The sequence below is a fragment of the Heterocephalus glaber genome, unplaced genomic scaffold (genome assembly GCF_053883595.1).
Source record: "Heterocephalus glaber isolate CG9 unplaced genomic scaffold, H.glaber_assembly_v1.0 deba00001481, whole genome shotgun sequence".
In the NCBI taxonomy this organism is placed as follows: domain Eukaryota; kingdom Metazoa; phylum Chordata; class Mammalia; order Rodentia; family Bathyergidae; genus Heterocephalus; species Heterocephalus glaber.
The window spans coordinates 12,005,466-12,030,925 of record NW_028258317.1 but is presented as its reverse complement, the minus strand read 5'-3'; the positions used below and the strand labels follow the sequence as shown (position 1 = coordinate 12,030,925).

At 38.8% G+C, this 25,460-nt stretch overlaps 1 protein-coding gene across 3 annotated transcripts in view; it reads right to left on the bottom strand.

The window, feature by feature from the left end:
* Positions 1-10,866: 10,866 nt before the first annotated feature.
* LOC147825817 (uncharacterized) overlaps positions 10,867-25,460 on the bottom strand; it is a 227,622-nt gene continuing 213,028 nt past the window's right edge. For all 3 annotated transcript variants that reach the window (XR_015439993.1, XR_015439995.1, XR_015439996.1), the window contains one exon: positions 10,867-12,729. The gene's annotated coding sequence lies outside the window, so the exon portion shown is untranslated. The remainder of the gene's footprint in view (positions 12,730-25,460) is intronic.

Genomic DNA, 25,460 nt, shown 5'->3' with positions numbered 1-25,460 from the left:
TCTCTACGGATCTTTATTTGCAACTCTAGCAGGATTCGCATCAGAGGGGTTTAACGTTGCCCCAGGAATGCAGCTGTGACTGAGTGAAGAACAAAAGGCACTTAGTGCCCCACTTTCCAGTCTAAATTTCCCCAAGTATCCTTGGGTGACAGTGAAAACAATGCGTGCTTATTGAAAATGCTAATTCCAGAACCCATCCCATCCATCACTCAATCCCCCTAACTCTGCTGGAGAAAAGAGTTGGAGGCTGAGCCCAGCAGAGCCTCTGAGATGGTGCTGCATTTGTAGGAAGGGGTGTCCCCTTCTGCAGGTAAGGCTTGGGTGGTTCTTCTGCTCTCAGGCTCTCTGGAGCTCTGTGCTGCCCCTAAGCATTACAGTTAAAGGAGGTGCCTGATGGATGAGCCAGCTTTCATTTCTTTATCACTACTCAGGCAGGGCTATTTGAACTAGAAAAAAGAGGCAGTGTTCCAAGTCTCCTCACGTGGACAGGTGTAACTGGGGGCTGCGGCCCTGACTGCCTCCAAATAGAAAACCGAGAGGTATCTGCATCACAGGAACATGGCAGGGGGTCCCGCAGCTAGATCTGAGTTGGAATTTCCTGCAGAATCTTTCAAGGGACCTTTAATGACTAACAGAGTATTTGGGGCACAAGTCCCTGATCAACTGACATGAAACAACCACCACTGTCCTTATCAAAGCTATAAAATTGAGACTGGCAGATAGCCAGGCAAGAGGCCAGCACCTTACACAGTTAAACAATTACTTGTGCCTTTCCTTCTCTCATCCCTGCTGCATCCCAAAGCCTCGGCACCAGGAGGACGAATGGGAAGGTGGCATCTGACACCACACTCAGCCTCCTCAACCCTTCCTAAGCATTCAAGGCCTAAGTGTTTGCTGATGTGAGGGCTCATCCCTTCTCTGTCCCTGATGAAAGTCTAGGAAGTACCTTAACGTTTCTGAGAACTCTGATAACAAAATGTCCAATGCTTACAATCACCAAGGCATACATTTTTCAGCAAAGAATATGACCAGTTGACATATAATTGTGAAAACTTTACTGCATACATAATTAAGGCTCTCTGCTCCCTGCAGCTTTGGCCTGCCTCAGGCTTTGATGGGTCAGAATCACCTATTGCCCCCACCCCTTTGCTCTTGTATTAGCAACCGTCTAACTAGATTGTCTCTCATTTCCGTAGGGGAAATGAGAAGTGGAGATGGGGGAAAGTGGAGAGAGGAGTACAGAGGAAAGGGACAGGAAAAGTGACACAGCACAGGTGTAATCAGGCCACTGTTCCCTGGGCAGAACAGAATCCCAGTGCTGATTCGGACCTTGGGGCATGCTTTCCAAAGTGACTTACAGACCCCCCCTCTGTCACCTCTGAATATGGCCCCTTGATGTGAGTGACGTCTTCCCTTGGTCCCGTAGAATCTGGAGGTCTTTCCCATTGTCCTTACAAATAATCCTCTTTGGCAGATCCAAGATGATCCTGGAAGACTCCCTCCCATGTGGCCATACCTGGCTTCTGAGATACCCTCATCCCATCCCCCTGCACTCCACTTTTTGTAGAAGGGCAGTTAGTATCCAACAGTTTCTATTTGTTGTCACAGACCCTCCTGGAAAGATTTTGCCTATACATTGTTTTTCAGGCCGTGGTGTGGCATTGAATTCAGTGCCCCAGAACTTCAGGGGTCCTAGTTCCAATTGTCTCTTTAGGCCTTCCCTCAGTGGGTGGGAGTGGGGGGGCAGATACCAACCTCGACTCTTGCGGAGTGTGAGGGACAAATGCCCTAGCACATCACCAACTCTGCCCAAAGAAGTTTCTTCTTTGCCTCTTCAACTCTATCCCTCTTTGGCCTCCAGCATGGGTGATGGGCTAAAAATTAGCAAAATGACTTTTTACCACCTCTTTGTAAACTTCCACAGTCTATTCAAAACTTTGCTTTGGGACATGGAAATATTTGAGATGATGGCTTCGTTTTTAGCCAGCCATTGTGGCCTCAAACAAAATGGATGCAGGAGAATCATGCTTTAACATCCCGTTGTGTTTTTCTGGGGTAGGAACACTTTCCTCACCTCACCTTACTTTAGTAAGTCTACTACACTAGGCAATAAGTAAAAGGAAAAGTTGAAGGTGAGATGTCTAAGAATAGCACACCAATAGGGGAAGAAATTAGAGATGGAACATAAACCATCTAGAATTCACAGACATCTTAGGGTGTTATGGTTTATAGCTGGATGAACTCTCCGCAAAAAAACAAAAACAAAACAAAAACCCACCTCATATGTTCATAGGTAGGGATTTTTGGAGGTAACTGGATTATTGGAGCATGATACTTATCACTGGATTAGTCCACTGATGAATTTATAGCTAAATGTGGTGTTGGGAGTTGAAAGCTGGTGGGAGGAGGTGGATCACTGGGGGCGTGGCCTTGAAGAGTATATTTCCCTCCCTCTGCTCTCTGTCTGCTTCCTGCCACCATGTTATGCACGAGCCGTTACTCCTCTGCCTTGCCTTTCTCCCATTCCACCCTGCCTTGGAGCCACCTGACTATGGACTGAAACCTCTGCAAACCGTGAGCCAAAATAAATCTTTCTGCCTTCAAGTTTGGGGTGTCTGGTATTGTGTCTCATCAACCGGAGAAGTAACTAAGACATAGGATAAGAGAAAACATTGAACTTCTCCCTAGAAAGTGGGGAAACTCTCAAGCCAACATTATTTTAATCTTAATGAACTGCCATCTGGGGGAATATTACTGTTTATTTGTTAATACACTGGTGGAAATGTGCCAGATAATTTTTGTTGTAGGCACCAGTGAAGCTTTGGGAAAGCCTATTATAAGAAGGTAACATACTCATATACTCTGCAACTCAGAACGTTCTAAATATTCCTGGGTGACTTGATTTGTTCATTACAATTTTCCCAGGGTTCTGTTTCCCATTTCATTACTACCTCCTGCCCCAATTTATTTACTTTAAGTCACTGGAATTCCCACCACAATTCTGTCAATTATTTTAAGGTCAAAATCATTGTAAATATATTGTAAATGTATTTTAATCTCTTCATTGCAAGATAATTCAATATAAACATGACCTTTTGGAGGAATAAAACAAATAACTTGAAGTTATTGGGGAAATTATTTGAAAATTGGAAATAGGCAAACAAGATTATTTGGCATTCTTTCAGTACCAAATGGAGTTTAAATGTCTATAACTGGGTTTTTTTACAACTCCATAGGGCAGAAACTTATAGGTTTCTGTCTGGTAGAAAAATAACCTCAACAGGTTATGGTCTATGACCTGTTAGACACTAACAAGTTTTAAATCTAAACACTTCAAACTTATTCTAACACTACCTATACTTAGTTGCTCAAGAGCTCTTTGGAATGATTTTAACATCTTAGTGGTTCCCTATTAATAAATAAGTCATATAAAATCTTTATGTCTGTTCACTTCATATTTGAGAGAGTCATAATTTTACATTTTTTAAAATGAAAAGAGAATTTTTTGGGGGGGTACCAGGGATTGAACTCGGGACATTGTGCTTGCGAGGCAGGCAGCGGAACCATTGAGCTAAATCCCCGGCCCTGAAAATTATTTTTTAATAAGATGAAGGTCAAACACTCTTATTTCAGTAGTAGTAAGAAATTCTATTATTACTACTGCTTAATTCCTTTCTACAATGAGAATCTCCTGGAGGATGGAGACCGTGTCTGTGATGTGTACCACTGTACCCCTTTGGTCTGATATAGTCCTTAGTACATGACACTAAGCACACACACCCCAAATAATCCAGCAAACAACACTCAGAAGTTGGTAGTCCTTTTAAAATATGCTTGAGTTTCATTTCTTTCCATCTCCACTGCCAGAACCCTATTACAAACCATTATCCTCTCTTTTCTGAATTGCTTCAAAGATCTCCCAGCTGATCTCCCGCACCTGTTCTTGAGCTTCTCTCATGTCAGCACTGTGAGCAAAGTGATTTTTAAAACACATGATCTGATCTTGTTTCACCCCTGCCTAAACCCTCTCTGTGGCTTCCCACTGTTTTTAGATAAACCCAATTCTTTAACATGGGTTAGAGGCCCCACATGACTTTGCCTTGCCTCTTTCCAGTCACTCTCACCTTTGCTCACATGGGCTCTTTCCCATCTCAAAACCATTGTTCACACTGATCCCTCTGCCTAGAAAGTTCTACCTTTGTCTTTACCTAGATAAAGCCTACTTCTTCATAGGTCTCAGCATTCATGTAACTTTCTTGGAGAAGACACCCGTGTCCCTCCAGACCCTGTATCACACCTGCAATTGCATTTTCACCATCTGTCTTTTCATCTACATTTCTTGAGGTTGGTGTCTATTTATCTGCACCCTTACGTTCAATGCCTACCGTAGTGCCTGACACATATTTATTTCATAGTTCAAAGACGCACATTTTTGCATATTTTATATCTCTAAAATCAGGATGCATCTTTCAATCATCAGTATGTCATAATTTATTTGGCAACATTTTTCATTCCTAGTGTAAATAGGACATAATTGTGTGTATTTCAGTCAATAATGTTTTACATTTGAAGAAACATGGCAGTAGCCACATGAAGGACTATGTATAAAAGAAAATCTGTAGTTACTTAGTTCTTCACCTTCTATAGAAATTCTACCACTTATGAATGTCTGGTGATGAATGGCTGTTATCAAGTAGCAAAACAAGATAGCCAACTACTGATTTCCTTCATGCATAGTGGGCAGCACTAAAACATTTTTTCCCTAGTACTAGCTAGACATTCTGCATGTTGTAAGTTCACAAGGAGTGAAGTGTTGTATCTGGGACAACTTGTGCAAGCTCCTGCCTGCTGCTCTGATGTCTGCTAATTCAACTTCTGTCAACACAATTCCATGTCCCAACCACTGCTGTCAGCACCTCTCCTGCCAAAGCTGATGTCATATCAGCTGCCCCAGCTCGGGTCAGCTGCCCCCATCACTGTCCTCCTTATACTTCAAATAGCTGCTTCTCTCAGCTAGCTGAGCAGAGCAGCCCTTTGTCTCTCAGCAGACACTTCACTCTATCATATATTCAGATTACTTTGTTAGAAGCACAGCCAAAGCCCAGGGAGAGAAACGAGGAGCTCTGGAGTGCTCCATCACCCTTATATCACTGCCTTGACCACTGATCCAGAACCTTGAGGCTACTGAATGAGTGAATCAATTTTTGGAATCCAAACATTACTCTAGAGCAATTCTAACTGAAAGTCACTATATATCAGGCTCAACACCTTCCAGTTTTGCCTTTTACACAAACCATTAGCCTGTTTTTCTCCTTCTTGGGAATCAGGTTTTCCTTTGGTAGAGGTTATTCCATTCTGCTTTTGTCCTGAGGAAATTCTTTCCTTATCTACAGGCATATCTTGACTCCAGCAGAAGTAGATGTGAATAGAACAGTTTTGTTCATTGACTTCATCGACTTCGGCCTTGATAAGTTTGCACCCATGATTGATGAGGTTGCTATTTCTGGGTGTCCTCCCCCATCATTACCCCTGCCTGGGGCTTTACAAAATAGCTGGGTTGAATCACACTGACAGAATCTTTTAGTCACTTTCAATTCTGCCAAGGAAACATAGGCATGGGCTTTCAGCTTCTAAATTAACCTTGATTCCCACCGTACCCTGGTCCATTTCAGGTCATAAAGCATCTTAAAACTAAGTTGACCTTTTTTATTTTTAAAAAATGAAAAAGAAGAAGAGATAAAGAAAAAATAATTGAAGCAACTATAACAAAGAATTAAGATCTATGTTAAATAAAGATCTTGTTACAGGTGTAATAAAAATTAAGATCCCAGCAAACAATCAAGATCTGTCCAAACTTTCCAATCTTAAATGGAATCCAGGACAGAAATAGCCAATTAAAATTTGCCATTGAACTGTGATTGACAGAGGGCTCTTTCTTCGAGTGCAGCATGAACTAGCATCAGGAGGCTGGGCTGTCAGAACTCATGTGTAGATTAGAATCCAGTAATCCAGAGAGGAATATCGGATGAGGTTACCACAGCTGAAGAACAAGGCCAGGAACAGATGTCAAAAGCTAAAGTATCAGAAAGGAGTTGGAGGGAAAGATATTGTAGTATATAGAAACATTGGGCTTTCCTAACTAACCAGTTGAAACCAGCAAATAAGCACTTTAAAAATGGGGGCAAATAACATCATTTATGAATACTACAAAAGGGTCTACAGCATACATTTTCAATTTTGAGGAGTTTCTGATCTTCAAGTTAAATGATTAGACATGTTTAAAGGAAGTTTTCAAGGGAAAGGACATCCTCTGCTCATGAATTCGGACTGGGTCATGAGGGAGGAGGGACTGCTTCACTTGAAAATATGTTCACTATCACAGAAAAATCTCTGAGAATTAGTTGTGTTCACAGCCCAGGGGAAACCTGCCACAGGATGCTGTCTTGGGCTTCCTCTATACAGAAGTGTCTCTAAAATGGCTCTGTTCTTTTCTAATGTGATGGCTTTCCCTGATGTGGAGGCATGAGTATGAGAGGGCTGTCTGAAAAGGACATTCTGCCAAAGTGGAATGGAAACTAAGCCAGACAGAGATTTGGATGCAGAAAATTGTGTTAACTTATAGTTCACACAGTCTAATATCTCTCCTATAAGAACTCACAACTGCTGCTTCCTTGACCTAAGACTACACTAACCCTTGGACTAGGAAAAGATACTAAGTTCATCTAAGCAATATCTAAGAAGAATTCATTCACATTAATTTTGAGCAAATACAGTACTAAACATTCAGATAAACTCACCCACACAGCACCCCAACATACCACACACACATGCACACACACACGCGCGCGCATGCACACACACACAGCAAACTTTCTACAGCATAGAAGATAAGTGTAGTACTCAGAGATAGAGGAAGGATGTTCTTTTTTTTTTGTACTGGGGATCGAACTCAAGTCCTTGCACTTGTAAGGCAGGAGGCAGACCCACTGAGCTAAATCCCTGGCCCTTGTTCTTAATACAATATAGTTTATTCAGGCCATAGAAGCACATTATAGAGAGTATCTGCTTCATACACTTGAGAAAATAAGAGCAAGGATTCAGAGAAATGAGATATAACAGATGACATGGTAAAGTAATATATCAATACCTAATGAAATAGTTAATGAAAGAAAAATATATATTAAGACAATGCTACTGAATATTTTGATAATTAGAAAAAGCAATAAAGTCAGAGTTACTTTGCAGAAAACCAGATCTTCAGTGTGGAGGTTAAACTTGAGGGGATATTTCAGAAAGCAAAGGAAAAAGACACAGAGGTTAAAATGATGAGAGACATAAATGAAGGTAAAAAAAAAAAAGAGGTCAACATATGGGCCTGCCACTTTCTAGCTCTAAAACTGTTTCTTCCAAGTTATAGGTGTTTCAACGACAGAAAGGGTTGATAAGAATATTGCTCCAAAAGGTGCTTTAAGGATTGAATGAGATAGGACCTGGAAAGTGCCTAGATTTAAGAAACATCAAATGAATACCAGTTGCTACTACTATTACTATTACTACTACTACTATGACTACTAAATAAATGGACACAGGGACATATGGAGAAAAAGCAGTTACCATTGACCATGGTCATTGTCTTATCTATCAGCTAAATTTTGTCGATAAGTAGATTTTTTTCCTAAAAATATGCATGGTTATTATAGCCCCTGAATTTTTTTTTAAAAGAATGACTTTCTTTTATCTTCTTACATAAGTTATTATTTAATGGATATAAAATATTTGAATAAAACTTCTTCGAAGATCTTTTCACACAGGGTTCCATTGTCTTCTGGCAGTAAATGTCACAATGGAGTAATTGGAGATAAACTTTACATGGAATACTTTACACAGAATAAAAATTACAGATATAACCTTCTTTATCCTTGAAGTTCAATAACTCAAGCTATGTCTCCAGGTTTTCTTTCTTTCTGTCCTTTTTTCCTCCTTTTCTGGGTTGAGTGGTCTACTGACCTGCAGGTTCAGTTCTTGCTTTAATTACAGAATAGTTTTCACTTAATATATCTTTCAATGCATTTTTGTCTTACATTCATGTCTTAGGAAATGGTAAGGCAATGTATTAATATGTAATGAGGTTGTTCTTCTTTCCAGCAACATTCATATACTTATATTGGTGGTCCTCAATCTTCCATCTTTGTTTCTCCTAATAATTTATAGACATCTTTCCATTTTCCTTAATTTACTCAAATCTGTTCTTAAGCTCCTGTGTAGCTTCTAAAGTAATTTCTCTTTCTGTAGGAGCTTTTCAGTTGTGTTCAGTTTCTTTCCTAAAGTGTCCCAGCTCACTTTTTCCTCCTTGATCCATCTTAGAGTCTCTTGCTTGAACTCTTTATCCTTCTGTTTGGCCTTCCTTTTAAATGGGCATGTTTTTTCATTTTTTATTAGTACATGTGTGTAGTACATGTTTATATTCCTTGCGGGCAGTTGGTACATGTACATAATACTCTTAATTCCTTTATTCGCCTGCTTTCCCCTCTCTTCCTCCTCCATCTGTTGATTCCCTCCGTTTTATTTTTTTGTACGTATTTGCAGTGCATAACATTTACATTCCTTGAGTTTAGTTTGTATGTGTACATGATTTCTCAGAGGGCTGACAAATAATTTATCTGAAATTGTCTTCCATATTCTGGGGTAATTTTTCTTCCTTGATTGAAATAATTCTATGTTAGATGTGAGTCTCTCATCTGATTTTCACTTTGTAACTATCTTCATTCTTTTCTTTTCAGATCTTCTATACATGTGTCCCATAGTGAGTCTTTTTGGTGTACTGCTTCCTTGAGAACAGGCCATTCTACTTAAGTCTGCTATTTGTTCTCTGTGGGAGGTTTGCATAATTGGGGCAAAGGATTGATCTGGAGCAGCTGATGAATTTGGGCTAGGTTCGTTGTTTCTGAATATATCCAGAGAGAATTTTTTTCCTGATTTTTGTTGTTTGTCCATGTCAGATGAACATATCACCCAGACAGGAGGTAGGTCTGATTCAGAGCAGATCTTCAGCTCACAATTGAGGTCTGTGTTAGTCAGCTTTCTGTCATTATAATAAAGACCTGAGATAATCAACTTATAAAGAGAAAGGTTTACTTTGGCTCACAGTTTTGGAGCTTTCAGTCCAGTATGGCTGGCCCATTGCTTTGGGTGAGGCAGCACACCATGGAGAGCATGTGATAGAGCAAAACAGATCACCTCACGACTAGGGAATAAAAGAGAGCGAGGAGGGGGCCGGAGTTTCATTTTATCCCCTTTAAGGCCATGCCCTCAATGACCTAAAGATCACCCACTAAGCCTCACCTTTTAGAGGTTCCACCACCTCCTAATAATGCCAGCCTGGGGACAAAGATTTAACCTGGGCCTTTAGGGGACATTTAAGATCCAAACTATAAAAAGCTTCATCTCACTTACTCAGAGAGATCTGGGTCACGCCTGAAGATTATGTGTCATGTCTTAGCAACCTTCAAATTCATCCCAAATTTGCCAATTTGGCAGATATTCTTCTGTTATCACTGCATTAGATGTTGTAGCTCTATTCATAACTATTATTATGATTATTTACTTGGAGATACAGTTTTCTTCTCTATGTTCTTTGGATTATTCTGCAGGCTACACACGTAACTTGAAGTTCAATTTAGTATTAAAATAAAAATCTGCTGACAATACCTTTTCATTCTGCTGCCCCTATGATCATGTACCCATCTACATCTCGGCCCCTTCTGGCACTCTTCACCTTCACTCTTCTGCTTCATTGTTCACTTGCTCTCCCTCCAAAATTCCTGCTCTTGTGTACTTTGGTCCTTCTTTCTGGAGTGCCCTCTCCATTCTTTTTGGTCGGTCAATTCCATTAGCACTTCAAGCTCAGTTTAAATATCATTTATCAAAGGGTGCTTTCCCTCAGCACTCTATGTTAATATCTGTGCCACATTCTCCCACTTACTATGTCATATTTCCTTCCACATCTGTTCAGCAGGTCCCATAATAATATGTTGATTTTTCTAAATATGTTATTGTAATGTAATTTGGACAATAAATGATAAATTGAAAATTTAAACTGAAGTTTTCAAGTGAAGTTTCTTTAATTTTAGACCAGATATATTAGTACCAAAACACAAACACATTGTGAATTGTTTTGAAGTATGTCATGTTTGTGTCTGTTAGGGATATACACACTGGAAAATGTCTGGTTTAATGAAGGTATTTAATTAAAATCAGTGTTCCAGAAATCTGTCTCATAAAGTCTAACTAGTGTCTTGTTCAGTGCCTGGGCCATAGTAAATGCTCAATAAATATTTGAATATTTAAATATAATAAATATTGAACAAAGGAATTATTGATATATCTTTGAGGTGTATTTCTCTATCCAATACATAGTCCATTTACATCCAAATTTAAAGTAATTCAGGAGGTTCTGTTGGGGGTGGAAGAAAGAAGTTCCTCAAATTAAATAGGATTGATTCAAATTGTTTTGTCAATGGACGTGTCCTCCAGAATTCATGTGTTAGAAATTAAATCTCCAAAGCCGTATGTTAATTATATTTGGAGGTGGTGCATGGAGTGGTAATTAGGATTTGATGAAGTCATGAGGGTGGGAGCCCCATAATTGCATTAGTGGGTACATAAGATGAGGAAGACAGATTTGGCTAGCAAGCTTACTCTGTCTTAAAATGTGATGCCCTGCCAGCCATGGTGGAACATGCCTATAATCCTAGCCTTTGGGAGGCTGAGGCATGGAGATCACCATGAGTTCCAGGCCAATCTGAGCTACATAGTGAGTTCAAGGCCAGCCTGGACTACATAGCAAGACCCTTTCTCAAAAAAAAAAAAAAAAAAAAAAAAATGATGTGCTTTGCTACCTCAGGACTCTGCAGGGTGCCCACCAGCAAGAAGGCCCTCACCAGATGTGGCCTCTTGACCTTGGGCTTCCAGATCCATAGCTGAATAGCCCTTTATTCTTTATAAATTACCTAGCCTGTGTTATTCAGTTATAGCAACAAAAAGGAGGCTGACAGTCAGCTTGCCTCACTTTGTTTTCCTACTTCCTACTCATAGGTAACCACTTTATAAACCTAGATGTAAAATGGCAGGGCTGTGCCTTCATGCTAACAAGCTGTGTGAGCATTCTCACCATTTCTCCAGGCTGTCAGAGGGCTTAGATCAAGTGTTCTCACACATTGCCTGAGCTCTTCTCAGCCTTATTTGCTCCAGGCTTTTATCAACTGCCAGGAAATAAGCAGCTGTGAGTTTCAAACCTGACAGATCCGCGGAGCTGCCAGCATGTCCAGTTCTGATCATCCAGGAGGGAGAAGAGATGTTGTGTTGGGGCCAGGTGAGTCTGATACCCTTTCCCTCTGACCAGCAGGAGTTTGTATTTAGGCTTTTGCTAAACCGGGCAGTTTCTGTCCGAGGTGCTCAGCCCCAGGACTTTTAGTCAGGCAATGCCTGGCTTCCCAGATGCCTATGGCTTCCAGGGCCCCGTGTCATTTGAGATGTCATGATGTCATGCAGGATTCCAAGGGCAAGGACAGCTCCAGTAATCTCCACTACCCAACTACCCATAGTAAGTGGCTATACTTGATTGAATCTAATATCTGTGTAGTATTCAACATGTTGCTCACTGTGATGTTGAGTTTGTTTTGAAAACAAGAATTTAATAAGAATTTAATTAGCTTTATTTTTCTCTGTTCAGCCCCTTATGATATTGAAGGTAAACTATTTTATGCTGAGGGTGATTTTTCATTGTTTTAATAACTCTCTGGATATAGTGAGTCTTAGTTTTGACACATGGTGCCTTTTTCCAACTAATTACTTTTTAAACGTAGCCTTTTCAGCCTTAATATATCTTTGAGCGATACTACCATTTTGCAATTTATATTTTACTAACTTTCATTGGGGTGGTTTTAACAGTTTTCCTAGTGTTGAGATTTCATATAGTTACCAGAATTAGACTCTCAGATCTGGGAAGACCCCAGAGATGTTTTCTAAATCTGTTTTTCTAGAGGTGAAGAAACTGAGGTCAATGTGTTAAGAGACTTGCTTACATTCTCACAGCTGGTGGTAGAGTTGAGATTAGAGAAGCAGGTTCTCTCACCCTTGCTTCAAACATGTTTCTACAGCTGCTTAATATTTTAAGAGCCTAAGAATCACTCTTTTCCCTAAGAATCACCACTACCACTTTTGATGAAAATGTATCTGCCAACTTGTATGAAAGAAAGGCAGGGAATCATGTCTATGTGCAGTCAATGGGATTTCATCAATTCCTTGCCTAAATACCCACCTGATAGGCTAAAAATAGCAGAAATTACCTGATTGTCTCTTTTCAATTAGTAATACTGGTAGAGTAGACTGAATTTATAAGCTTCTACCTTTTTGTTACAATAGTAATAATCATAGTGGTAATATTTGCATGGCATCTTACAGTTTGCATTTTACATTTCACATTTACAATCTCATTTAATTGTCATAATAAATATTTTAGGTAAGTATTCTCCCTTTTCAGAAGATGACACTGAGACTCTAAGTCTCATCACTTTATCACTGGGAGAAATTAGATTTCAGTCCTGCTCCTTTTTATTCAAAATCTCATAATCTTCCCCTTGTCATTTCTTTCTTTCTTCATCTTCAGTATACATCCATGGAACACTGTTTATGTGCCAGAGACTGTGGTCAGGAGTAATTCCATCAGTGCTGCAAAATGATTCAATATGAGGAAAATTATTAGCATAATCTATCATATCAATATACAAAGCAGCAAAAACAGGGTTTGTGGCTATACTGAAGCAGTAAGAAAAAACTTTTTCTCTCTCAGCTCATCAGAGTTTTACATTTTACAAATGAGGGAAATCTGTCCCAGAGGTGGGAAATAACTGCCATTTCCAGTGAGACGGAAGGACCTGTAATCAGAGTAGCTTGGATATTTTGAGAGCTCACAGTGCTTCTCAGGAGCGCATACACACACACACACACACACACAAAATGTACTTGGTAAAGACCTTTGTGAATTTCTGAAGATTCAGATACACACACACACATATACAAATGCAAATATAAACAAGTTAATATTAGTCTCAACAGAGAAAACAGAAAAGCATGCCCCTTCACAGGTAGGATATTATGGTTTTTCACAGATTAGAGATGTTCTATTACTAGATTCTAGTATTCTATTACTAGAACTACTCATGAAAGAGAATACCTAGACAAAAGAAAAAGAGAAAAATATCACCTTCTAAAAATTGAAGGAAATCAATCCAAAACCCACAGTGATAGAATGTCAGGTAGATATACAATAAACAATATCTGAGAACTTGAGATAAATAGCATATAAGACTATATGGCAATATAGCATATGAGTATATGACTATATATATAGCATATAAGACTATACTATATATAACATATAAGAATAGCATATAAGCTGATTTATAATAAAGAAACACTAAACATTTTACTTATCCATTCAACAAATGTTTATTAAGCACCTATTATACACCAAACAATGTTCTCAGCACTGAGATTACAGCAGAGAACAAAAGAGATGAAACTCTGTGAGGGCACTACCATTCTAGGGGTTCACAGGTATGTGTAAGAAGGTAAGCTTTGTGGCACACCTTCAAGGCCTGGGGCAGTGAGCAGGGAAAAGGGAATGAGGACTACAGGCAGTGAGCTTGGGGTTGCATCTTTAAGTAAGATGGTTTTGACTTTGTGGAGTCACTTCTGAGTGAAGACCTGGAGGACATTAATGAACTAGCCATGTTAATATTTGAGAGATGTTCGAAAGACACTTAGCTGCAGCTGCACAAAACCCACAAGACAGGAACCTTCCTTTGTTGCGTTAAAGAAGCAAGACAGATAGGAGACTGGTGTAGGTGCTGAATAGACAGGGGGGTGGGGGTGGATGACATTCACATGTAGCCTTGGAAACCCTTGTCTGTTACCAAAAGGACTTGGACTTTACTCTGAGTGCAGTATGAAAACATGCATGTATTCAGCAGAGAGTCAGGATCACTGTGGTGTCTACCACTCCCTGCCCTTCTTCCCCCTCAGACTCAATCCTCCATCACCTTGTCCCTCAAGAATAACAGATAAGAAGAAACAAAATTCTGTGTGTATTTGAAGGTAGAGTCAGCATAATTTCCCAAGGGGCATGTGAGAAGAAAAAGATAGTACTCAGAGTTTGGGCCTTACCTAAGTAGACAGATATTAATAATTAACATAATTCGGGGCACAAGACAACTACTGAAAGAAAATACTGAAAGCTTTATAGGGTAGTCCTAGAATAAGGACTGTTTCAGTCTTGTTCTCTTCTGAAACCCTACAGCCTAGAACAGTAATAGACCCATGATAGGCCCTTGATAACTATTTACTGCATAAATGAACGAATGAATAAATAGTAACAATTAAATTCTCCTCCTTGAGCTATAATTTGAACCAGAAGCTCCCAAAATTCTAGCATGCAATGAAATCCCTTTGATAAAAAATAATTGTGGGCCCCATCCCCAGAGGTTCTGATTCAATAGGTCTGGAATAGGATCCAAGAATTTGCATTTATAGCAAATGCCTGGGAGGTTCAGATGTAACATCATTGGTTTAGGGACCTCAATTAGAGGGTGACTAGTTTGGACTATTGGTGATGTGGTCAAACAGGCCATATCCGCATGGAATCTGAGGTCAGTTCAATCTCTCTGTATGCTTGTAGATCTCTGCCTCTGAAGCAGCCTCCGTGAGTCAAATGGCTTCAACCATTCCTGGCTACACCGCCTTCCCTCGCATTCCTGCTCTTTAGAATATTTCATCTTGGTTTTCAGTATAGCCATGTAGTTTTTATTATTACTTAAAAATTATTTTATCTGTCACCTTTTTTCTTGGGGCAGCTGCTTTGGTCACCAAATTCCAGTTGCTTCTTATTTCTTGGGGTTGTTTCCTTCTTTGGACTCAACTAAAATGGGAAACAAGTTTCTCTTGATTTCTCAAGGCAACTGAATCTTTCTAATGAAGTAGTTATGCGGAGTAGTTGTTATGGAGAATGCTGCCTAGCACAATGGATAACTTAAAATTTAAAAGTAGATATTACATCTCTGTCCCTGAGTTTCATACGCCATTCCCATAACAACCAGATGGCTCCTCTTCTCTCTCTCTCTGTGCCTCTTTCCCTCAGCTCTTCTTGCCCAGTGACATCAGGACTGCCCACTTCGCCCTGACTCATACTCCTCTCCACTTTGCTATGCCTGACTATTCATCCCTCTCTTTCTGTCCCCCAGGCCCCTTCAGGCCATGCCCTGGGGCCTTCCTCTCCCATAGAATGTTACGTTTTTCCGCACGCAAATGTCTTTCCCACTTAAAGAATTTCAGTCTCTGTCTTTAAAGTACTATTTTTTTCTACACATGCATGTACACACAATTAGCATTAATAAGCAAAAGACCATAATTCATTACGGTTCCAATTTGCAGTTACTTCTTCATTTAAGAACTGAGGTCATTCTTAGTGTTATTTGTTCCAATTCATGTGTGTTTCCCAAGTAGTGATAAACTCTTTTTCTGTTTTTTCTACCCTATATATTAGTTTGTTTGTCTTTTAATTTTGGCTGTGTAAAAAGTGTTTTAACTTTTATATAGTCAAATCCAGTCTTTATTCTATGATTTCTTCAATCATCCATAACCTCTTTTGCTTTCTCCTAAACTTTAGAAGCTTTAAATTTGTTGTTCATGTGTCTGTTTTTAGCTCTATTCTTTCATACTTGAAAATTTACTATACCATTTTCCCTGATAGGAAATGGAGTACAAAAGAATTTTCCCCCAATCTTCTCTATAGCCATCACCTAGCACAAATTGTGGCACATCAGTATGTTCTCATCCATTTTTTTTCCTATGGTCAATGAGCGCATCTCTGAACTTTGTAGCAAATAATTCTATTCTTCTTCCACTGAATCCTGTTTTACTTGGGGGATTGGGTCAGCATGGTGTTTATCACCCCACCTGCCACCATTGCTGCCTGCCCATACATATCCTTCCTTCCCTGGCAGTCAGAATCAGCTACAAAAGACTTCAGCATCATCTAGAAACCACTGTCCAAATACCCCTATGTCCCTGACAATGAACAGAGGCATGAGAATTGCATGGAAAGAGGTAAAACCACCTCTAAATGCAGAGGGTAACATTCTTCACTTGAAAAACTCAAGGGAGCTCGGCAGCTGCCACAAGCAAAAAGAAGATGCAGAAGAGTGGTACATTGTAAACGTAACAGATTCTTGCCTCCCACAGTCTTCTCCCAGAGTGCTAGAGGGAAATGAGGGATTACAACCTATTGGGAAGCAACCAAGGAACACTTAATTAGCGTTGTGATGGTTTTGGACGCCATTTTTAGAAAGCAAATGTTGACCAAAGAACTGCATTTATTTTAAAAGATCGACAGTTTTTTTTAATCTAATCATGAGTAAACTGCATATTAATCCAAACTGAGGCACATTTTACAAAATAGCTGGCCTGTACTTTTCAAAAATGTCAAAGTCAAGAAAGAATAAGGCACTGTTCCAGAATGAAGAAATTGAAAGACATAACAACTGAATGTACTATGCGAGCCCAGGATAGATTCTGTATGGGGATCTATCTGTCTTTTATACAAAAAGATTAAGACATCATTGGATTAATTAAAGTTCAAAATAAGTTTTAGATTATATAGTGGTATTGTGATACTAAATTTTCTGAATTTGATAACCATGTTGTGGGGATAAGAGAAAATATCTTTGTTAAGAAATATACACTAAAGTACGTAGGAGTAAAAGAACATCGTATTTCCAAGTTTCTTTTAAATGGTTGGGGGGGGGATACACACACACACACACACAGGAGAATGATATAAATAAATAGGTCAAAATGTAAAAAACAAAAGAGTGCATCTGGGTGAAGGGCATGTATAGAAGTTTCTTACACTATTTTAGAACATTTCTATAGGTTTAAAATTATATCTAAGAAAAAGTTTTATTTTAAAAAGTTGTAACACTCTTATTATTTAGAAGATAGAATGCAAGATAAGGCTTATTTCTACAAACAAATATCTACAATAACCCCCAAAAGAAATATTTACAGCTTTATGAGAAAAATAAAAACACTCTCCAAAGGTACCTAGGTTAATCAGCTTTTCATGAATGTAAGAAAATGCCTTAGGTAGTAAAATTAAAAAGAGGAAAGGTTTATTTTGGTTCACATGCTTGGACAGTGCATGTAGGTTGACCCTAATGCTATGGTGAGTCAACACGTTACAGTGGGAAGTGCGGGTGAACAACTACCTCAGGAGTGTATGTCAATGACCAGGAGAGCTCCCACTAGGCCCCACCTCTTGAAATTTCCACTACCTCTCAACAGTGTCAAGCTGGGGATTAAGCCTTTAATACATGGGCTTTGGGGAGACAGTCCAGATCCAAGTTACAGAAACATGAAAAAAAATCTTCGCAGGATGTTCTTGGCTAGAAAGATTTAAAGTCAGAAAGACTTTAATTCTTCCCAAGTTAAACTACAAACTTATAGTGATCCTAATAAAAATGTCATCAAAATTTTCTCCCTAGAGCTTAACAAGTTGATTATAAAGTTCATTTCAAAAGCAAGCAGACAAAATAATTAGGAAGTCCCTGGGAAATAAGCACAATTGAGGAGTATTAGCTCTAACAGTAGTAGGACATCTTTTGAAGGTTCTGTAACTAAATGTACAGTATTGGCATATAGAGAGAGCAATAGAACAGAATAGGAAATCCAAAAATAGATCTAATTTTATATGAAAGTTTAATGTATAATGAAATAAATCTGTAGGAAAAAGATGATTGGGGATAACTGAATAACCAGATGGAAAAGATAAAATATGATCCATTCCTCACATCATACACTAGGTTAAATTCTAATTGTATCAGAGATTTAAATGTTTAAAAAATGGATGGAAGGGAGGAAGGAGAGAGAGAAGGAAAGGGAAGGGAAGAAGGGAAGAGAAAGTAAGGGAAGGGAAGGGATCAATAAAGAATCATATGGGCATCAGAAGCATGAATCAACTCTTTCCTAGCATAGTGAAAAAAAGTGTTAAACTATGGCTCAAAATCCAGAAGCCACAAGAAAATAATTGATGACTTTGCCTATATAAAATTTTTTTTAAATAATCTTTTTCACAGTAACAATACCAAAGGACAATAAAATACAAGTGAGAAAACTGAAAAAAATATGAACAACTTGCATCACAGAAAACAGGTTAATATTCCTAGTATATAAAGAACTTTTAAAAGTAGAAAATAAAAAGAGCAAGAACCTATAGAAAAGTGGGGGAGACATATCTACATATTGGCATGAGAAAGGAAATGCAAACAACTCTTAATCACATGAAAAAATGCTCAAGATAGATGACTTATAATAAGAGAAACACAGGGAATAGGATGCTGAGGTATCATTCCAAAGGTTTCACCACTGGTCAGATTAGGGAAGAAGGCACCGTCAGACATTGCTGGTGGGATTTAAAATTATGTAATCTCTGTAGAAGGGAGTTTGACAATAGCTATAAACATCATATACAATTGGCCTAGCTATCCCACTTCTAGGAATCTCTCACAAAGACACACTGGCAAAATGTAAGAAGATATATGCACAAAGCTACTCACTGAAGTATAATTTGTCATGTATTTTTGTTTAATAATTGACCAAATAAACTACAAATATATATATATACTATATATATAAACTATGTATATATATTCTATATATAAACTATGAATATATATACTATATATAAACTGAGTATATATATATACTATATAAACTGAATATATATACTATATATAAACTATGTATAATATACTGTATTTATAAACTATGTATATATACTACATATAAACTTTTGTATAATATACTATATTTATAAACTATGTATATATACTATATATAAACTCTGAATATATGTATGTATTTGTCCTAGCCATTCTAAGGAATTTACTTTTACTCCATACAAATAGTTTAAAATATATTAAAATTTGACTAACTGGATGTTGATTCTAGTATTTTTAATCATGTGGAACAATTAGAAATAACCTGCTTATCCAGCAACAGGGAACTAAGTAAAGTGTGTGTACTAAATGAAAATTAATTGGAGAGATCCCTTCTCTAAAGTTTTCCTTGGTACCCTACAATCACACAGGTCATTGTGTGAGTACCTCTCCATAGTGCTAATCACCTTATGTCTGCTTCTGAAGTATTTGTATATGGAAATGTTTTTCCTGTATATACACTCCTTGATGTATGTGTGTAATGTTCATCTCCGTATCTATTCAACTGTGACTCTTATCTTGACTCAAGACTCTGTTCTTTACCTTGCACATTCAATGCTAAAAATGGCAAATAGGTTTCATTTTCAGCATTGGTTCTAAATCATTTATAAGGCTTCCTGGGGGACTATATTAAGAATGACTCTGGGGCTGAATATAAGTTCCACTAGAAAGAGTTCCATGCTCAATTCTGTCATACACAGAAGGAAAGAAGAATGGAGGCACATAAACCATATGCCTTGGCCACACTGACCTTGAATACTAGTCATCATAGTAGATGCCTTGATCTATCTTGAAATTCCTCTTCATATTTAAGAAGCAGACATGGGGCTGGGGATTTAGCTCAGTGGTTTCGCCGCCTGCTGCACGAGCACAAGGACCCGAGTTCGATCCCCAGTACCAAAAAAAAAAAAAGGAAGCAGACATATTCACAAATAACTATGTATACAGCAGATGGTTAAAGGAATTTAGGAAAAAATATAATAACTGAAGTTTGAATTCTAAAGGAACAGACATTACAACTACCTGGGGAGAAGTGAGTCAGTTTCATGGAAGTTGTAGCTTGAGTCAGACCATAAAAGATGAACTAAAAGCTAAAATTTGAACAAGAATAATTAGAAAGAAGAGCATTCCGGAGAAGGGGAGGACTGTGAGCAAATACATGAGATAGAAAACAATGTCAGTTTGAAATAGCCATCCAAAATTTCCCTTTTTTCAAACTGAACCCCAAATTTCTTTAGGTATCTGCCTCTCCCTTAGGTAGCTACCAGGCATCAAGGAAATCTGAATTCTCTCTCAGCCATAAAACAATACTATTTACCATGTAAGTGATCACTGTGGGACTAGTGTGTGTCTTGAGTGGGCCAATAAGATGTGAGGAGGCATTTTCTAAGAGGGCTTCTTGGAAAATGTTTTTTATTCCAAGAGAAAGGTACTAGGAAAATGGTGACCCTTTCTCTTCAAGACATTGCCAAGTTTGGAGAGAGTGCTTAAAATTGCTCTAGCAAGCTGCTTCTGGTTTGAAGTTGAATTCAACATTCAGAATGGAAAAGCAGAGAGGTGGGGTCCTCGATGACATCACAGGACTGCTAGCCAATCATCCCCTTGGCCCACTCTATTAGTCAGTTTTACATTAACATAACAAAATACCTGAAGCTAGGTTCTTATAAAGAAAACAGGTTTATTTAGTTCATAGTTTGATCATGGCAGGATGTCTAAGATCAGGCAGCACCAACCACTTAGCGGCCTCTGGTGAGAGCCCCCTTGGCTGGGTCACATCTTGGCAGATGGCATCATAGTGGGAGCACATGTATGAGAGAGATCACTTTGCAAGATAGTAAGCAAGGGAGTGGCGAGGGGCTGGTCTGGTGACTCCCCATTAGGTCCTACCTCTTAAGGTCCTAACACCTTTAATTGCCACATTGGGGATCAAGCTTCCAACATAGGAACCCTTGAGGAACAAACCATATCAGCTCATAGCATCCAACTAATTTCTAGAATTCCTGATAATGTGATAGAACATATTTCCTTTTTGTAGAAGTTTGTTGGGTTTCTGATCATGGCCGCTAAAAGCATTCTGAGTCATTAGAAAATGGTTAGTAATCCAGGTTGGCTAAAGCAGAAGGTATGTGGAAGAAATTTGAAGAAGAGGTATAGGCTGGAGGCAAGCCTTCCCAGCCCTTGCATTCCAGACCAAAGAATTTGTAAATAATGGGGAGCCATTGACAGTTTTGGTAAGTAATGGGGAGCAGACTCTCGGAACAGATGGGATAAATATTGGTGCAAATGTGCAGTGTAGCTAGCAGAGGACCCAATTCGATTCAGACTTCTCTCTCGTAAGTAAAAATATGCGTCTTGTGAGCAGCATCTTAACCAGACTGGGAACAGTATGGAAAGGATGTGGGCGTGTGTGATGATCAAGTTCCCGGGCATTGGTCTCAATGGTCACACTCACACACAAATGCTGCCCTTGGCTGCAGTCTCACCAGCATCATGTGTGAAACCAAACAGTTGGTTCTCCGCTTTCCTTGGCAATGGCAGAGCCCCAGTTGGAGCCCCATGTTTGTGCTAAACTCCAGGCAGCACAGTTCTGATTTATAACTTTTTAAATTATTATAAATGTGATTTCTTTCCATTGTAGAAAAATTGGAAAATACATATAACAAAAGAAAATCGAAATACTTTTTATCTATCTCCCAAAAAGAAATCAGAAAACATTTTGTTGTAGCCATTCCAGACTTTGCTTCTCTATGTGTGTATATATAGTAAATGAAAATGATATTGTAATGTATTTATTGTTTCATAACCCTTTTGCACTCTGCAATGTATTGTGAATGACTTCTCATGCCAGTAAATATTCTTCTGTGACATTATTTCTAATGACTCCATGAATTTCAGTGTAAGGAAATATGATTTACCGTAGTGGTGTAATGCTCATAGTTGAATATTATGTTATTTCCATAATAATGTAATTATTTAATGCTATTACACATATAAACAATGAACTAAATATCCATATATACATATGTATATACACACACAAGGTTTATTCTTTTATATTTTAAAAAATATGGCAAAATTTGAGTTAAAATGTTACAATAAAAGCCATATTGCCATTTATCTCTCTCAAGCTATTCCCCCTTGCTTCAAACACCCTTACCCCATAGTTCTTGCCACTTTCTGAAGCAGCTCCGGCAGTCCTCTTTTATGAGTGTCTTTAGTTGCACTGTTATGACTGTCTTTATGTCCTGAATCAATTCAAAACGATTACCTTTCATGATCATTTGAACTCTGAAGAAGAGCCAGAGCTGGAAGTCACACAGATCCAGTGAATAGAATGAACAGGACACATTTTAATGTTTTCACAAGCTTGCCTTTTTGTCGATGGCATGCAGCAACAGTGTTCACTGTATTTTTTAATCACACCTCATAAAGACACTCACAAAAGAGGACTCCCAGAACTGCTTCAGAAAGTGGCAAGAATGATGGGATAAGAGTGAAGTGAGGGGGAGTATTTTGAGGGAAATTAATGGCAATTCGTCTTATATAGTAACAAATTTTTAAGACTTTAAACGTTCACTATATATTTTGATCACACTTTATAGTTTGCATACTTTATCATCTTAGAACCTCATAAATTGCTAAGCAAAGATAAAGTATCATAAATATAAAGTTAAAATTTTTCATTCTGTCTTTGATGGATTATATAAGTGTCCTCCTCCATTTAAATCCTCCCATGTACATTTTTCAACTTATGTACATATATACTATTATATATGTAATTTATTCAATATATGTGGAAATATATATAAATAATATGTGTGTGTGTCTAGATCGTTTGTATTGATAATTTGTTTTCGGAAGAAAAATACAACTGCTGTGATTGCTGAAGTTTCGGGAGGAGTGCATGTGACATTGTTCTGCCTACTCTCTCGTCTTCCACCTGAAATTAGATGGGGTTATGCTTTCAAGGCAGGGCCACCAAACTAGCTGCTGACAGCAGGGTAACACTGGGGCACGAAAAGTCATGTGCAGGATTTTCGTGGATTAAGAAAGTCTTCCCGGACGGTTGGATTGCGAAGGGCTAGAAAAGTCTTTCGGAGCCAAATCTTGGTCTGAATGTGATGAGGCCTGCTCTGCCACTAGGGGAGGAAGTTTCCGGTTTGAAAGTTTTTCTCTGACTCTCCCTCTTCTAGATGGTCCAGGATGGTGCATTCCCATCCTGGACACAGTAGACCTACAACCCCAAATCTCCTCCACCAGGTGATTCAGGTCACAGAGGTTCTCCTTGTTGCTTCCTCCAGAAAGTAAGAGCATCACTACCAGAGCCTTCAAGAATGGTGCACACAGCATCAGCAAAAAGCCATACAGCATGTACAGAGGATACCACCACAGTACATGATTTCTGCTGGTCCTGCCAACCTCCTGGATAGGTGGGTGCTGTAGGCATCTTCATCTCCAATTTGTAGATGAGGAGGAAGAGGCTCCAAGAAGTGAAATGACCCACTCAAAATCTTGGAACTTGTTGGTCACAGAACCAGGACTTGTCACCAAGATTTAGGTTAGGAAAATGCCTAGTTACCACCTTAAGTTTCTCTGTGCCCAAGTTATATTGTTCACAGTCCAAATGGAAGTATTGACTGACATTCTCATGACAATACCTCTTTGTTCTCTTTTACTGTTGATCCTGGGACTCTCAAGTGGGCTTTGCACTCAGACTAGTGGCCATGGGTGAGATGAAAATCATCTTTATACTCTGCCTTTCTCCAATTCCTCTTCTATCTGTTTCTCTTGGACATAAAGCTCCTTATAACAGTCATGAGTTCCATTCCTCCACACCCACCAGTCTCTATCTCCCCCCTTCTCAAGAGATAAATAGTAATACTGTAAACAGCTCATTTGGAGTAAATGCTTACTCTGGATCAGGCCCTATCCTATGCTCTAGAATCTCAATATTCATATTAACCCTGTAAACAGTACTATCTTTAGGTTTGGGAAATTAGAGTCTCTGCCCTGGCCTCACACTCTCATAGACCTCACTCTGGCCCTGTTCTGTGTTGCTTCTTATGAGGTAAGGAGTCTACAAAGGCAAGAGGAAGTGCCCACCAGGAACCCAAGACATGGCTCCCTGTAGATCAAACCTTAAGTACCTGTTTACAGAAGGTACAAGTGTGTGTGTGTGTGTGTGTGTGTGTGTGTGTGTGTGTGTGTACACTCAAATCTATGTGGTAGGCTCTTTTGGGAACAGGAGTTTGGGCATAGTAAAAGGAGTGGATGTCATGGATAAAGGGACTCTATTTGGACATTTGCCCTTATCATTGCAAAGGTTAAGTACAGTAGACCCTTGAGTTATGATGGGCCTGACATATGAACAACTTGGATTATGACCGGAATTTTCATTTTAACTTATGACCAAAGTGTTGAGTTACAACCTGAAGGCTAGCCACTTGTGCTTTCAGATGGTGTCAGATATACATTTAATCCTTAAAGAGCTCTGGAAGAAACATAACAACATCATTGCCTGTGTGGGGTTAATTGAGAAATCCTGGGCCAGTGTCTCTCTAATAACACTGAGATCTGCTTGTACACAGGAGCAAGACTTTAAAGGCTGTGTGGAGGAGACTGAGCCTTCAACTGACCAACTTGAGTTACAACCAGCTCTCACAAATGACTTGAGTTGGTAAGTCAAGGGTCCAATATACAAGCCTATCTATATGAGGTAGGTACTATCAAAACCTTCATTTTTCAGACAGAGATCAGAGCCATATAGACTGTAAGAAACCCTAGGGTCACACATCAAACAAGAAGTGGATCCAAGATTTGAACTCTTTTTTTCTCCCCCTTCCAAGATTTGAATTCTTAAGCACTAAACTCATTTCATCTTATCCTTTCTCAACTGACTGCATTGTGTGTCATAAGTAATACTGTTGAAATCTGCTACAGTACCTGCCGGGTCTTCACAACTCCCTGGAAATTTCTAAATGCAGGGAGGGACAAAGCTCATTGGCCCATGATGTTTGCTAACATTTGCAGGCAAAGGGAGATCTCAAGCCCTGTCCAGATGCTATATGTGATCAGAGTATGCTAACTAGAATCCCTTTTTTTTACACTGCAAAATGTTAAAAATATTATTCCCCACTTCTGATCACCAAAACATCCTATTTCTCTGACAATCAGCAGAGATATTATCTGGAGAAACCAGAGTAAGCCAGAAAAGACCTTTGCCTAGGCTAGATATGTCCATCCTTGGAAATTTCATTCAGTAACCTCAACTGGGCACTCCGTAACAAAGATTAGTTGTTGATGAGAATCAGAACCATTCCTGATGACCCAGCGACTTCTACTTCTTGAAGTCAAAGACATGATTTGACCCAAGATATGTCCTCCCCACTGCCCACCTTAAATTAAAAACAAATGAATTAAATATCAAAGAAAAAAAGGTAAAGGTGAAAGGAAGGCTGGTTATCTGAGAAATCCTCATCCATAGGTTGTACATTATATGCATGTATGAAAATGTCACAACGAAATCCATCATTCTGTATAATTAATATGTGCTAAAAAAAGACATGAAGTATATTAGCAAAATGCAGAACAATAGGTAATTGAAACTATTGCCAAAGGCAGGTGACT